The sequence below is a fragment of the Anomalospiza imberbis genome, chromosome 7 (assembly GCF_031753505.1).
Source record: "Anomalospiza imberbis isolate Cuckoo-Finch-1a 21T00152 chromosome 7, ASM3175350v1, whole genome shotgun sequence".
In the NCBI taxonomy this organism is placed as follows: domain Eukaryota; kingdom Metazoa; phylum Chordata; class Aves; order Passeriformes; family Viduidae; genus Anomalospiza; species Anomalospiza imberbis.
In genome coordinates this window covers 29,591,944-29,606,764 of record NC_089687.1, presented here as the reverse complement: position 1 = coordinate 29,606,764, position 14,821 = coordinate 29,591,944, and the positions used below count along the sequence as shown (strand labels likewise).

Sequence of the window (14,821 nt, the reverse complement as noted above, 5' to 3'; positions counted from 1 at the left end):
GTGGCATCATTATGAGACATGGGAGGGAAATACTAGCTAAAAAAATGTTATAGCAAAAACCCTCTTTTTTTTCCATTTGGAAATGAAGAGGCGTGAGCAAGGGGTTGATCGCCATCCCAGAGCATCAGAGATCATGTGGCTGTGGCTCAGAGGAGGAAACGAGCCCCTCATACTGACAGCTTAATCTGTGCCTTCCATATTCCAGATAACTGCTCTAATCACAGAGCACCTCATTTATCTTGGAGCTGTTCCAGGCTCTATAAGCAATTTCATTCCCATTAGAGCAATGAGGTGAACTTTCATCTGCCACCTACATGTCAGGCAAGATTCCTTACCAGAGGGCCCTCAAATTCTTTCCTTTTCATTCAGAATGCAACATTATTTATAGAAACTTGAACAAGTCCAACAGAAGCAAGTGCAAGGACAAGATGAACTCTTCAGCCTCCAGACAGTAGATTAGAACTTTTCCGTACATGTATGCCAAGCACTATACAAAGCACTTGGCATGGAAGCCTCTTTCTCCCAAACAGAAATTGAAATTTCAATAGTGGTTAAAGGCATTCAATATTAAAATGAGTATTTTACAAAGTTCTTTTTTTGTTGGTAAGCTGGCAAAAAAAAAAAAAAAATTACTCCTGAAATGTGGGACTCGCTGTAGATGAGGTCAGTGGTGTGACACAAAACAGGACAAATATATACAGAAAGGCAGCTCCCACATTCTCAACTCAGAATCCCTCAGGTTCAGTGGCTGATCCTCAGGCAGTTCATAACATAAAGTCAAATGCTGCTTCCTTAGCAGCTCTACAGCCATCAGGGAATTAAAGTTATTAAAATCTGAATTTTATGAAAGACGTAAATCTTAAATTCAACAGTACCTAAGCCAGGTGCTATTGAAATCAATGGTGGAACTCGCTCTGATTTAGCAAGGCTAAATTCTAACAGCCATAAAACATACATTGGCTGCATTTCCAGTGTTCCTGTCCTTTACCTTATATACACACAGACACATGAGTTTGTAAGGATGCAAATGTTTTTTAAAAAAAAAAAAAAAAAAAACCTTTGAAATATTTTTGGTATCTGATAAAGAACTGGTCACTTTTCATAATTATTTTAAAATTTCTATATTGTTTTGATGTTTAGCTGCTGCTGTGAGGCAGCTTTACAAATCTTCTGCTTTTATGTTCACAGGAGCACAGCTGAACTATTTAGTCCACATTACATTGATTGCTGCTGAATAGAGGACTTTTGAAGTATCACTTTAAATCTGTTTGATATTTAAAAAAACAAAGTCCTGTGTGTGCTATCTTCATAGCAGAGACTTTGAAATTATTTCCTGAGAATAATTAAAACAAGTTAAATTATTTATAACTGTAAAACCAAAACAAAACACATTCTGTTAGGTCTTTTAGATCAGTATCTAACAGGATGTTTTGTTCTCTGAATGTGTCCTTCACACTGCTTGCTCTTAGAGAGCAGAAAGAATACTATTTATGAATAAAAATAAGATTTTGTTTAATGCTCCCAGATTCTTTACCTGTAGTTCTGCTCTGGAGGGAAGTCTACAGGCTGTACCAAGAATTGGAACAACAAAGCATTTCTTGAAGACACACAGGTATGTGAGCATGCAGATTTTATACATGTACAACAACAGCCCTGCTTTTGGTTAGAGAACAGGTGTTTTCCAAAAGGCAGCACAGAAGTCATCAAGAGCTTAATTAAAATGAGTGGGAAAATGCTGGAGTACTACATGGAAGATTTTCATTCTTTTCCTCTGAAATTCATTGGATAATACATTACTGAAAAAAACACTTCAAAGTAACATTTTTGGATGCTTAGCCCATGCTACTCTAGGACTGTTTGGAAAGGAACCAGTAGATGTTTCATTTCTTACCTTTTTTTAGTTAGTTTTACTAAAACTTAAAGTGGAAAACAATACAAAGAGAAGGAAAAAACAAGAAAAAATTAAAAAAAAAAGGAAAAAGATTCTCCAATAATAATGTCAGACATGTGCAAAATAAGATTCTACACTTGCAAGTATAAATGTAAAGAAAGAAAATAAGATCAAAAGCACCTTTATGGTTTCATTTAGCTCTTCTATATATAAGCAACATTTCCACACATTTCTAATCAGTAAATAGTGTCTTTATTTACAAGCAGAATCTTTACCGCAAATTAAAGTGATCAATAGTCATAATATTAATTTTATTGTATGCTAGATTGACTATTAATTTCAGGCGTTTTTTCTCCTCAGAGGTTTTTTCTCTCTCATTTTTACTTGGAAAATCAGAGAAGTGGAATCAGAATGGATGAATCTATGAGAATCTATGAGATAGATGAGTGAATTAGGCAGAACAATTTGTCAAGACACAGAAATATCACTTCTTCTAGGGAACAATATAGAAATTATTGTAAGTTATAGTGGCCTAAGAGAATATACTTCATGACTTTTCCTCTGATGTGATTTGTTCTGTGATGTGATTTGAAAAGAAAATAAATTATCAGTCTCTTTAAAGAAAAACAACTCTGATTGGGGGCATGTTTTTGATTACTAGGTGCCTTATTCATTTAAGCAATAATCCTCTAAAATGTTTTTACAAGAAGGAAAACTTGAGGAAATAGAGTTACAGGAGAAAGGGCTGATAGAAGGAGGGGTGAGGAGAGCACTGTAACATCCTTTATTCATGGGAATAAGGAGCCATGGAGAGCACCTGCAGTTGGAGCTCTTGTAAGCAGAAATTGCTACCAGCAGTGTGCCATGCAAAGGTTTATTTTTGTGTGGTGCTCTGAGTCTAGAGACAGGATATTTCCTCTATGGATGTGGCCACAAACGAGGCATTCCCAGAGTCTTTGGCACTGATTCCTAAATATCATACATGTCTTAGGTTTCCTTCTACCCTTCCAGAGGAAGACATTTGACAAATAATACCACTTTTTCCCCCTTTACTTGACACTTCACTTTGCCTGTCTGGAATCACAAATTTTCAGTAAGAGGTATAGTCAAAATTCATTACCAATTACAGCGAGGATATGTAGAAATCAAAGATTTAATAGAAGCAGAAAAAGACATCAAAAGGATTTACCAATTTGCCCAGAAGTATAAATTACTTCATCTGAAATACACTAATATGGAACATCTACAAAGTTTATTTCCTCTTGTTTTCAGCCTGCTAAAATTTCTTTTTAAAAAAGAGATAATAAAGTGCAGTAAAACTGAAACCAAGGGGTTAAAACACCTGGTCTAACCAAAGAGTTTCCCAGAAAGGTGGAAACAAAATACTTCGGATAACTTTCTTGTTCAGGAAATCAATGTTAATTCAAGACAAAATAAAATGCTTTTAAAGTTATCCTCGCTTGGGAAAACCTTCCTAAAAAATCATTGTAAGTTTGCAGATATATTTCAATATTATATTTAATTTGACTTTAAGCCTACATTTTAACTGAAGCATATGCTTAAATGCATTGTGTCAATAAAGATAGACTTAAATATATGCTTAAGTGCTTTCCTGAAATAGGATTTATGCCACAAATTATGCCTTAGATTATTACATTGAAACAAGTCTCTAATTATAATGTATTACCAGTTCTGATGTCTATTTTCCTGCTCTATTTAATCAGTCTGGAAAGAAAGCTATTGTGGTAATTTCATCTTTTGTTGTAGATGGATGGAAATTAGAACAGAGGCCATAAGCAGCTGTACAGTGGGGAAATCAGGATTCAGATCCACTAGCATTTCCTGTAGGTCTTTCAGATTTTTTTCACTTGTAATATCTGGTTCCAGCAATTACATAATCACCAAATCATACTGGTCACTTTTGGATGCCATCATCCTCATTCCCTTGTTTTTGGAACGCTGCAATGATGTGTGTTTTATGATGGTGTTTTCCTCTTTTCCTGCTTCCTTAATGACATTTCTGCCCATAGATCTTTACCATAATAACATTGGAGCCTTCCTTGTACTTTGGTTTTAACCAGCCAAGTTATTTACACTGAACTGTTAATGCAAAGGAACAAAAGGAAATTACACTGCATGGATGACAACCTTGAAATTAAGGACTGGGAGTAAACAAAGCCTTCAAATGAAAACCTTAGCAATTTCTCCTTAATGCACAATGAATTAAGGGCACTGGGTAAATGCCATTAATCTAATTAGGAAGCATTAAGTGATCTTCCTCATTAATCAGCTCTTTAGTGATTTTCTATGAAATTAGTATGGAATTTTGTGTAAAAGCAGTCTTTTTCTTCAAATTTTTCCCACCTGCTTTCACAGTGAGCAAGATGAATCGTCTGCTCACATGCCTGTACATCCAAACATATGCATATACCTACTTTTTCACAGCTGAGTAAATCAAAACAGAGAGGTAAAAGGAGATGGATCCTGAGGCTAACACATGTCACAGAAATCATGGCATGACACAGAGCACGTGTCTTTTGCCAAACATAGCCACTGGATTCAAAATCTGGAATAGTTCCCAAAGGAAAACTAGTCAGGTTGGAACAACTCCTTCCCGCAGCTCACTGAGTCAGAGGAGCAGAGGGGGTGAGGTGTGATTTTCTGAGATTCATCTGGATCTGGATATGATCTAGCTCCCCGTGCGGCACCTCAGAAAGCATTAGGCAGAGGTGAGGCACAAGCAAATATGCTCTTATAATTGCAGAAAAAAGCAAGTTTTCTATTCATTTCCGAGTAAAGATTTCACTAGTTCTCCTCTGCTGTTGTCACGTTTTTAAAGCTTACTTCATTATCTATGTTAATGGAATTTTCTTTCCAAATTGTACATTCCCAGTTAAGTCAGATCCTTTAGGCAAATGAATCCTGTCACAGATCATTGCAGTTCATATGCTTTTGCACATGGCTAAAAACCCCAATAAATCAAATATCAGTATTTGTAAATGCCTTTTTTTAACTCTCCCTCAGATTTTCCATATATTGTCTGTAAAAGTCTGCTTCATTTGAACCAGATCTAGAAATCACTGGATAGAGCTAATCAAAGATTCTGACTAAAGGGCAAAATGCAGTTTCACCAACTTCTCGTATGAGATGATTATTATTTGCCTCTGAATCTTAAAAAATTCTAAGAAAAATATTCAAAAATTTTATTTAACTCTCTTAATTTGACTCATTGCTTTATGCATTTTCTCTCAGGTATCCATCAATGGCATTTTAATAGGAAAACAATAAACCAGGATTTAACACTACAGTTTAATAAATATGATATATCACATTATGTGATTTAACCATAAGTTATTTTTTCTCAATACTGCATAGGAATAATCAGTATTCATCTTTTTCTTATCTACATAGGCCTGTGTAGCTTTGCACCAAACTTCGGTTTAATTACGTTTAGGCAAATCTCTGTATTTGGATTGGCAGAGAAATTCTGTCATTTCAACATTGGTTTCCATCTAGATTGCAATGAGAGTTAAAGGAGAAAATAAAAATTCAGAGAAAGTATTTTATAGAGATGTCAATACAATTTTTTAATGCTGAGAAGTTCCAGTTTCCACATAGCAAATGGCTATTTGCTAGAGGATTTTAGAAAAATGGCCTTCCTAGTTTGGGAAGGAAGAAAGGAACTGACACCAATTCCCATATACTTGATAATTATTAGATTGTGCAGCTTCTATGAAATGGTTTAATTGCCTGAATCCAATTGTCTTTCTCAGTAGAATGAATTGGGACAATAACATCACTGAAGGGGCCTCCAGCCCAACAGTCCTCATGCAATGCATTTTACACAGGAAAAGGTTCACGCTGGTTGTCCTTGTGCAGCTGGAAGGAGCAGTCAGCACAGGTGCAAATGTGTGAAACCCACAAATGCTGAATGAAAAGAATCAGCTGGGGCAATCAGTTGGTCAAACACTGATTTGCCTCTGAGATGAAAACAAAGCCCTCAGAACAAAATCAAGTGGCATTTGGTGTTTGGGACAGGCAGGGACTGTGCAGCACATCCCAGTGAGCAGAACGTGTGCCTGAGAGTTGCCTGCTCCTGAATGTTTCAATGAGCAACACACCAATGTGCAGTAATAGCAACACAGTGGGAAGCACCAGCCTGTGTGTCTGGGGAGAAGCTGCTGGGCTCAGCAGAGAACAGCAGGATGTCAGACACCTGGCTGAAGGCCTCAGACACATATCACCATCTCAGGTGAGACTATCATGGCAGGAAGTGCTTTGAAATTTATCAGCACAGCCATTCAATTATCCTGAACCAAGTCCTAGAGCAGGAAGAGTCCCCAGAGCAATGGCAGTGAATGTTTCCTCCTCTCTCTCTTCCCATAGCTCACATAGGCTCTCTCATCAGCAGCTGCATATTTTCATTTTCAAGTTGAAATGCTGGAAAAATAGATTTGTGTATACACATACAGAAAACGCAGCATTAACATACCACTGGGGTCCAAAAATGCGAGTCTTGAACTGAAGGGGAGTGGCTTCTCTGTCCCTGGGATTTTAGGCTAATGAGAGAAGCTTCAGTGCGCTTTACTGTAAACTGATACCTGACCCAGGAGATTTGAATCAATGATTCAAGACAGGTCTGATTTGGGGCACTGAACTCGGTGTAATCTGTTGGATAGCAAAATGAACACGAATATGTGAAAACACCATCAATAACTTGCAGAAATATATATTTTGCCTTTAATGAAAGAAGTACGTACAATAGGTTTAATTTGCTTTTCACTTGAGCCAAATTCATTTGTGCCTACGGCATGGAGAATTGCTTTCATTTAAGTCTTGTTGCTGAAAAAGCACATTCTTTTTTTTTCCCAAAAGAAGTTTTTTCGCCCCTAACAAGCCAGTAATTTTAGAAAAAAAACTGTAGCTTGTCAGTTTGACATGGTTTAATTTGCAACAAACAGTAAACAGAGTATAGAAAATGGAAACTCTAATAGAGACAGGCAGAGACAAACCATATTTTTTTGTCAGTAGAAAAATCTGTGTGGCAAAAAATGAATCACATATATTTGCATTTGTCCCTGTGACATAATGTTAATTGCTTATGTGTGAAGCATTCCATTAGAAGGTATGTACCTAAAATAAATAAATGTTAGTTTAGTTAATTGCAGCCTAAATTCTAGTCAGTGACTGAGTATTCAGTACCCATTCATAGATGCTTCCAATTTACATATTTCAGGAAGCGTATTATGCTCCTATTTGCTTAAAAGTCAAATGACAGAACGATCCTGATAAATACCATTTAAAACCAAGAAATACTCAGAAACCCCTCAAATGTAGCTCAACAATTTTTTTGAATCAAAATGCCTAAGTCAATATGTAGGAGGAAGGCTTTTCTAGTTTAAATTTCCACAGAGGAGCTGGCCTTAAATTTTACATATACATGTTAGTGCTTCTTCTTCACCACAGCATTTATTGTAGCACCCAGTCCTTCCAATTACTCTGTATCAAATGATTTGCTAACCAAAGCCAGCCATGAGGGAAGTTGTGTACCCATATTCCCTCAAGCAAGAAGCTTGCTGGATGAGGAGCACTCCTGTTTATCCTAAATTCTTTTAACATTTCCATGTCTTTTTAACATTAGCTTTCTCTGCTTGAGCTTGCTTTGACAAGCATATAATATGGGTGAGAATGATGTGAATACAATACTTGAGGCCACTGAAAAGCTTGGGAAAAAATTCATACTACTAAAATTATTTCAGTAACAGAGTCACTGATCATGAATACAAATAAACTGTAACATATCCCTTGGGCAATTGTATGCAGAAGTGTATGTATAAATATTTAGCAATTCATATCCAAAGTATTAAGAGTAAAGATCCTGAGCTACAGTTGTTGGTCATGAGACAAAATCATGAAATGGATCCTTGGTCATTTCCAATGCTCAGTCTTAGAAAGAACTTGGAGTAGCATCTCATAATGATACTGGGGCCTCAGAGGGTTTTAAAGATGTGAGATAGACAAATGTAACAGTAAGATGTCCAAACAGGTAATGATGACACCTCTGCTGGGACCTTATTCAGAATCTTATCACACTACTGGGACATACCACAAAAATGCATCCAATCTCTATATTGTGTATATTCCTTGGTAATCTCTAATATGGATTTTGTTTTTCCTTTTGCCTTTGCTTCCCCTGCATTTACCTTCAACAAGAGAGCTTTGTGACATCAAGTTGCTAACATGCAATGGACTAGATGTAAACTGTCATTCATATTTCTCTTTCCCCTTCAGTCTGAAATTCACCTGGCAACTTTTGGACTCTTGGATATAAACCATTTATGGCAAACAGAAATGAAGTTAATTTGGAGTGTTTAACAGAGTTGTTGTTACCCCAATTCTTCAAGTAAATTAACAAGTTTAAGCATGCTAAATCAGGTAGTGACTCAACACATGGTTAAGCCAGGTTTAAATAAGTGCTGTGGTAACTGTTTTCTAATTGGGGTCATTAAGAATAAATAAAATCAAAGGTAATAGGCAAGTGAAGACTACTAAGGGAAAGCAAGATGAGGACAGAAAGAACATGTTAATAACATACTGAAAACTGAAGAAAAATGTTTATTGAATGGAAACAGTGACTATTAAGTAGAAAACAAAGAAGCAAAGATGAAAGAAAAGTACTTCAGTGAGGTACAAAGAATCAAGCTTAAAAACGGACAAAATGCAGAGCAGAATCAAAATCAAACCATACTTTTGTAATTACTGACAGTTTTTATTTAATTCAACCAATTATCTAAAATGTGATTCAAGCACACTTGACTTCAGTGAATTGCCTTCTATAACACTTTTATGTGTATCATTCCCAAAAGTCAAGTGTGCACTGATTGCACTTCAGACAATCAGTTACATTTCTAGAATGCTGGAGAGAGAAAAAAACCCCACACATTGAAACCATCCATTTAGCATGAAGTTACCTGGAGTTTGGGTGTGTCTGCCCTGCTCTCCTCTCACCAGGCACTGCCCTGCTCACAGCTGGATGCACCAGGCTGGAGCTCAGGGCAGCCATGTGTGGCACAGGCCAGCCAGGGCTGCTGAGCTGCCAAGCCCAAGGTCATCTCCTCTGCTGGTGGAGATCAGTGTGAAGAGAGCTGGAAGCAAGAGCTGGCCCAAATTTTCCCTTAAGAGTGCTTTTAAGCTACACTGCCCCAGCAGTCTGTCTGCGATCCTGACCCAGGGTTGCCGCCACACCTGGCTCCTTGCTAGAGAGGCCACAGCTGCCACCTGCCAGAGTCACACTTGGCTCCTGGCCTCCTGTCCCTTGCAGAGTGGCCAACCTTGCTGCCCCCTGTCAGCAATGGGGCATTTTGTGAGGTTAACAACAGACCTGCACACACACATCTTCGGGAGCCCAGCATCTGCATAAAAGCACTGTGTGTCATGCTGATGGCCTGCAAAGTTTCCAGGGTGATGTTAGTTCATAGGTCCTGACTGCCATTAACCCTGGGCTCATCCTCTTCTGACCTTGCAGGCACAAACAATCACCCTGGTTACTGCAACAAGGGCAACAGCCAGAGTTACACTCATGAATTACTCTCCTTTTTTGGCCAGGTCACAAACTGGAGGCTTTGTGAGGTGAACACTCATTCTGACAAAACTGTTAATTTGATGCCAGTCTTAAAACATCATAAGATCAAGGCATGAACTTATCATCAAGGAGCTCCGTCCAGCCTGCTGCTTCGAGTGCTTGGGCAAAAGGCACTCTTCCTTTGCTGAGAGGGGAATGGGGCACATAACCATCAGACTTCTGAGCTGGGGCAGCATTTCCCAATGCACAGCCAGCACGTCACAGGCTGTAAACGGAGCATAGAAAAAGGTGCTTGTTATATCATGTAGATAAAAAGCTGACAAAATGCCAAAATCCTCAAGAATAGAAATCTGATTATTAAACTGGGAGACATTGAAGCATCTCTGTTATGTCAGCAAGATGTCCTCCACCTTCAGAATTTTAGTAAGGAGGACCTGGGAAGAACTGCCCATTTCCCTAAAGCCCATCTTTCAGTCGTTGTTGGGAAGCTATTAATGCAAATAGGGCTGTGCTTTCATTCCAGCTGGTTTTGCCTCTGAAGGCGCTGCAGGTGGCGATGCTTTGTGTCCTTTGATGAGGGAACAGACAGTAGCAGGTGTCCTGTGGCTCCCAGTCGTAGGAAGAGCATGAAACCAAAGATCAGCCTGTGCCTGTTTGCACAAAACATTTGAAGAGCAGCTGCCAGCAGACACATTTTGATCAGAGACAATGAGGGAACACTTCCTAAGGCATTTTTCTTTGGGGATCTGTGAAGGAAATTGTCAAACACGGATAAATTTCCTACAAAGTCACGTCTGCTTCTTTTCTCCCTCCCCCATAGCTGGTATTCCTACAGGGAAGCCCAGGGGTGGGAATGGAGCATGCATTTAATCAGTTCTGTAGATAATCGATAGACGGACAGTATCAGGAAATTAAACTAATATTTCTAGCAAGGCAAATGACAACAGGAATTCAGCATTTGGGTTTGAAAGATTGATGTAAACTTCAATAAGATAACAGCCAGGATTTTTCTTAGTGACTTTGCATCCTTCAAGTTTTGAGGGCCAGATTCCAGAGATATTAAGGCATTTGTTTTTCAAAAAGAAAACAGAAATCAAACTCCTACAGATTACCTCCACAAACACATGGTGGTATATTAATCTGAAAATAACAACCCAGGGCTGCTGGGACTTTTACCATAAGTTTAACATGGATGACCTGTAGGATGCTTGGATGTTTAGCCTTATAAGGCTATGCCACATTTTTCTTTCAAGTGACTTTACTTTCTTTTCTATTTCTGGGATAAAATGTTCCATCATTTTAACTATTTTAGTTTAATTTAGGTCAGAAGCATCTTTCTGGCACCTAATTCTAATTTCAAAATGTCAATGATTTTTTCAGACAGATGGGAGTTTTTTCATACTGTGATCACCCTTTCTTGGGTGAAATTGTTAACAATATCATCTCTAACAATTAGGAGATTTATTTTTATGGCTCTCTGACAGGAAAATCGAACTTCAGGTACTAAGATGTATGTCAAGTTCAGATGATTATGTTGAGGATTTAATTCACACAAATCGAATCACTTTCTCTAGGTCACTTTTTGAACACTGTGTGCAAAGTCTTTGTTTCAGTGTTACTCACATTTTCTGAATTCTTACAGTTTTGTTCTTGTGCTTGAGATGTGTATGAAATCATACCCTAGGACAAGCATTTTTCAGCCAAAAACCTCTGTAAGCCTAAATATTTGGCCAGGAAGGATGAACAAATTTTGCCCCCAGAAGAACATTTCTTCATTAATAATTCTATATTGGAGAAGTTAGAATTCTTCTTTAATTCTACTACTCACCAAATTATTTCTGCTGAAGCAAAAATGACAGCTTTGGAAAACTTATAGTAAAAGTCTGCTTCAGTGTGAATCTCTCTCTCCCTGAAATGAAAACCATCTAATGTGTATCAAACTTGGTGTCACAAGGAGACTAAAGGGATGCGCATTTCTGGCTTATTTGAATGTCTTTCATGCAAGATATATGCTTAAAATCCAGTAATTCACCCAGTGTTGCTTGTCACAGACCAAGGTGACAGGTGTTATACAGATTTTAAACAGCAATGTTTTGCTGGTCCAACCTAGAACAGTCCTACACTCTGGAAAAAAGGTAAAACAACTCACACTTGATCTTGCAAGCCTGCAGCAATGGAAAAAAAAGTCATCCTGAATCAGAGCATGTTCAAGAGTGCCTGAAGCACACTGGGAGGCACAACCCAATAAAACAATAATGTCTAAAACCAGAATGCCTGAAGCTGTGGAAGGAGGACAGGGAGATTTACCTTGCTACCAGAATCCCAAAATGTGCTGTGGCTTCCAGTAGCCCAATTTACAACCCTCCTGGGAAGGATGAGAAAGCCACAGAGCAATTAGCAGGGCTCAGACCTGCTGGAGAGGACATGAGGTCCTATCTGAAAACCACATGCAAGTTCTCGCCGGTTTTTCTAAGTTTACTCTGGAAAAGTAGAGAAGAGTTTAGTGATAATAGGTAGGAGTTTAATTCTAGCATACCCTTTCTTATTCCCTCTGCTCTAACAGAGGTTGGTTATTTTTTTCTCCTGTAAACACAGTAAGGAGCCTTTTACTTCCCCCATCTCCTGAGAGATGAGATATTATCCCCCTCACAGCACTTAGTTGATGGATAACGCAGAAACTGTATAAAAGGATCAGGTGATAGGACACATTGAAAACAGGAGTCAAAGAAACACAGGTAGTTTTTTCAATAGTACCAGTTCAGGATAAATTTCATTTTCGCATGAGTTCCTCCCATTCAGAGCTGAAACGGAGAAAACAATCTGCCAGTAGAGAGGTCCCAGCTGTGTCAAGGTTCAGTAACAACTAGAAGTCATGACTGGCCATGCCTCCACAGATGTGTCTCTGGGGTTTGCAGGAGAGCAATGAGATCAGAAAATTATAAAAAGGGCCCACCAGAAACTGCTGCAGCCTGCAAATGCCTCAGGCATTTGTTGGGGACAAAGCAGCTCCTGTCACCCATGGCTAGTGTGAATTTGCTGCAGCACTGTTTGCAAATCTTCTCATGGCAGTCACCTGTGTGGAACAGGTTTTATTTATGCATTTGTGTTAAAACAGCAATAGCAGTGCAAAAAGTTTTACTAGTAAGGCCAATAGAAATAACATTAAACACTCCAAAAGAAAACATTAAACAAGAGCAGTGTTACCACGTAATGTTCAAGCCAATTCACAAACCTTCTCTAATACTGGAAAAGTGAAAGGTTTGTTGTGAAAAGTCTTTCTACACTGTTGAAAATATCAATGCCACATGCTGGGGTTGGAACTTTCCAATAAATATTGATTTCCCTCTTTCCTGATGTACAAATGGCAGACAATGGCTAAACGAACTCTGAATCTTTTAATTGCTTTAAGGTTGACAGATTCTGTTAGTATTGAATTTTTATTGTTTCATTTTTCTCCTGTTTTCTGCTGCCACTCCCTCACCCCTCTTTGAAACATCTGGGGGGGTACTTTGCTTTTTTTCCTTTTCTGTGTTACAAAGACAAGCAAAGGAGAAGTTGAAATTAATGTAGTATTCCCTCTACTGCAGTTCACTGTCTGGTCTGATTCATCTAATTTTAGTATTACCATCAGGAACATTGTAGCAATTTCTTGGGAACACAAGATACTAGTGATGATATAACATCCTTATTTAAAAAAAACAACATACATAACAGAAATCACGCTATAAAATAAATATTTGCTGTATAATAGTGAACTGTGGACATTCCATTTCAGTTCAAATGTCACAAACAGAAATCCTGCTTCAGAATCTGTAATTTCACCGATTTTACAACAAACATGAATGGCAAAATTGAAAAAGACAGAGGAATACATAGGCACATGTGTTTCTAATGATCCAAATGCTAAGTAAAATTTGGAGCAAGATGAAAAGGATTAGAGCACAGTAATTTTGTTTAATTTTGTTTTATGGAATAAGCACTATTCTTCAATACTAGGTATATGTCATGTAAAACTTAAAAAGTAGTTATTCATTGTCCTGAAGGTCACATAGACACAGTAAGTTCATTTCATTTTCTTGGCAAGGGATCCAGGCTTGTTATGTACTCTATGAAACATGACAGCAAGGGACTGTCCCTCCAATCCATTCCAAGCAAATGTGATTTTTTCCCTCTGGGGAAGGGGGAGAGAGAGGAGGTGGCTGAACCTGATCCTGCTGTATCTGTGCTCCTCCAGGGACAGCAGCTGGAAGAAATGCACTGCAGAAGTGTCTCCATGAGTGAGAAACGGGTCAGAGTGTGCCAGCACCTGGGTCCAGCCGTGCCTCGCTCACCAGGCTAGAGGAAGCACAGTGGCAGTAAGTTGGACAAGTGCCAGGCTTGTCCCCAGGGGCTGTGCTGACACCCACAGGATGAAATCCCCTTCTCCCTCAAGCAGAAAATTGTGACCCTGTGCTTCACTGTGATGCCATTAGCTTATATTATACATTAAGAAAGTATTTTGATATTTTATTTGAATGCCATAGTTACTTATTCTCCTTTCATGCAACATCCTTGCTAATCTTATTTCCTTTCTTATGCCACTTTCATCCAAGTCAAATTACCTGTGATCCTTTTCATTTTTCATTTATCGGGACACATCACCATCTATTCTGCATGGGTTTGAAAATGTATCTTGTCAATGATTTTTTTTTTGTCACAAATTTTTAATTACTGTCTACCTATCTTATGGCACACAACAGAATTAGATCCTTGGAAATTGGAATGCAGCTCCCATTTGGGAATTACACATAAGCAGACTGACAGGGTGAGACAGGCACAACACAGAGGACTTCAGCATCTTTTCTAGCCCTTGTGTTTGTAATGGGAGGCAGATGAAGCAGGCAGGTCCTTTCAGAACAGAAAATCTTCCTAAGCACCATGTTGAGATATGGGCAAAAGCAGCAATTAAATGGGGTGTCAAGCATGTGTGCTAAGGATAAACAAACAGGCAAAACTAATTAGTTAAAATTTGTCTGGGAATTGGTGAATAAGAGCTGTGAATTATGAGAGCTGTTTTGTGTTGTCAATTTTTCTCCTGTCCTTTTGGCATTGAAAATTTATCAAGACACTGAGCTATAGTTTTTAATTTATCCATTCTGAAGTTTGAGAATGGAAATATTAAAGTAATGTAAGAAACTTTTTTTACTAATGGTAAAGGGCAGCCTTGTGTATATAAACAGAGTTCTATAAACTCTCCTTTTATAATATTAATAATTTATATAGCATAAATATAATAGAGTTGAGATGTCAAGTGGCAGAAAATATGTTCAATATTATTCCTGAAAAGATTATTCTTGTAACCTCACCAG

General features: G+C 38.1%; 1 long non-coding RNA gene across 1 annotated transcript; it reads right to left on the bottom strand.

Annotated features, from left to right (window-relative positions):
* Nucleotides 1-3,391: 3,391 nt before the first annotated feature.
* LOC137477361 (uncharacterized) lies at nucleotides 3,392-8,884 on the bottom strand. The gene is made up of 2 exons (XR_011000955.1): nucleotides 6,384-8,884; nucleotides 3,392-3,991 (listed from the first exon to the last, which is right to left on the bottom strand). It is a non-coding gene; the product is annotated as an uncharacterized lncRNA (long non-coding RNA).
* Between the last annotated feature and the right edge of the window lie 5,937 nt (nucleotides 8,885-14,821).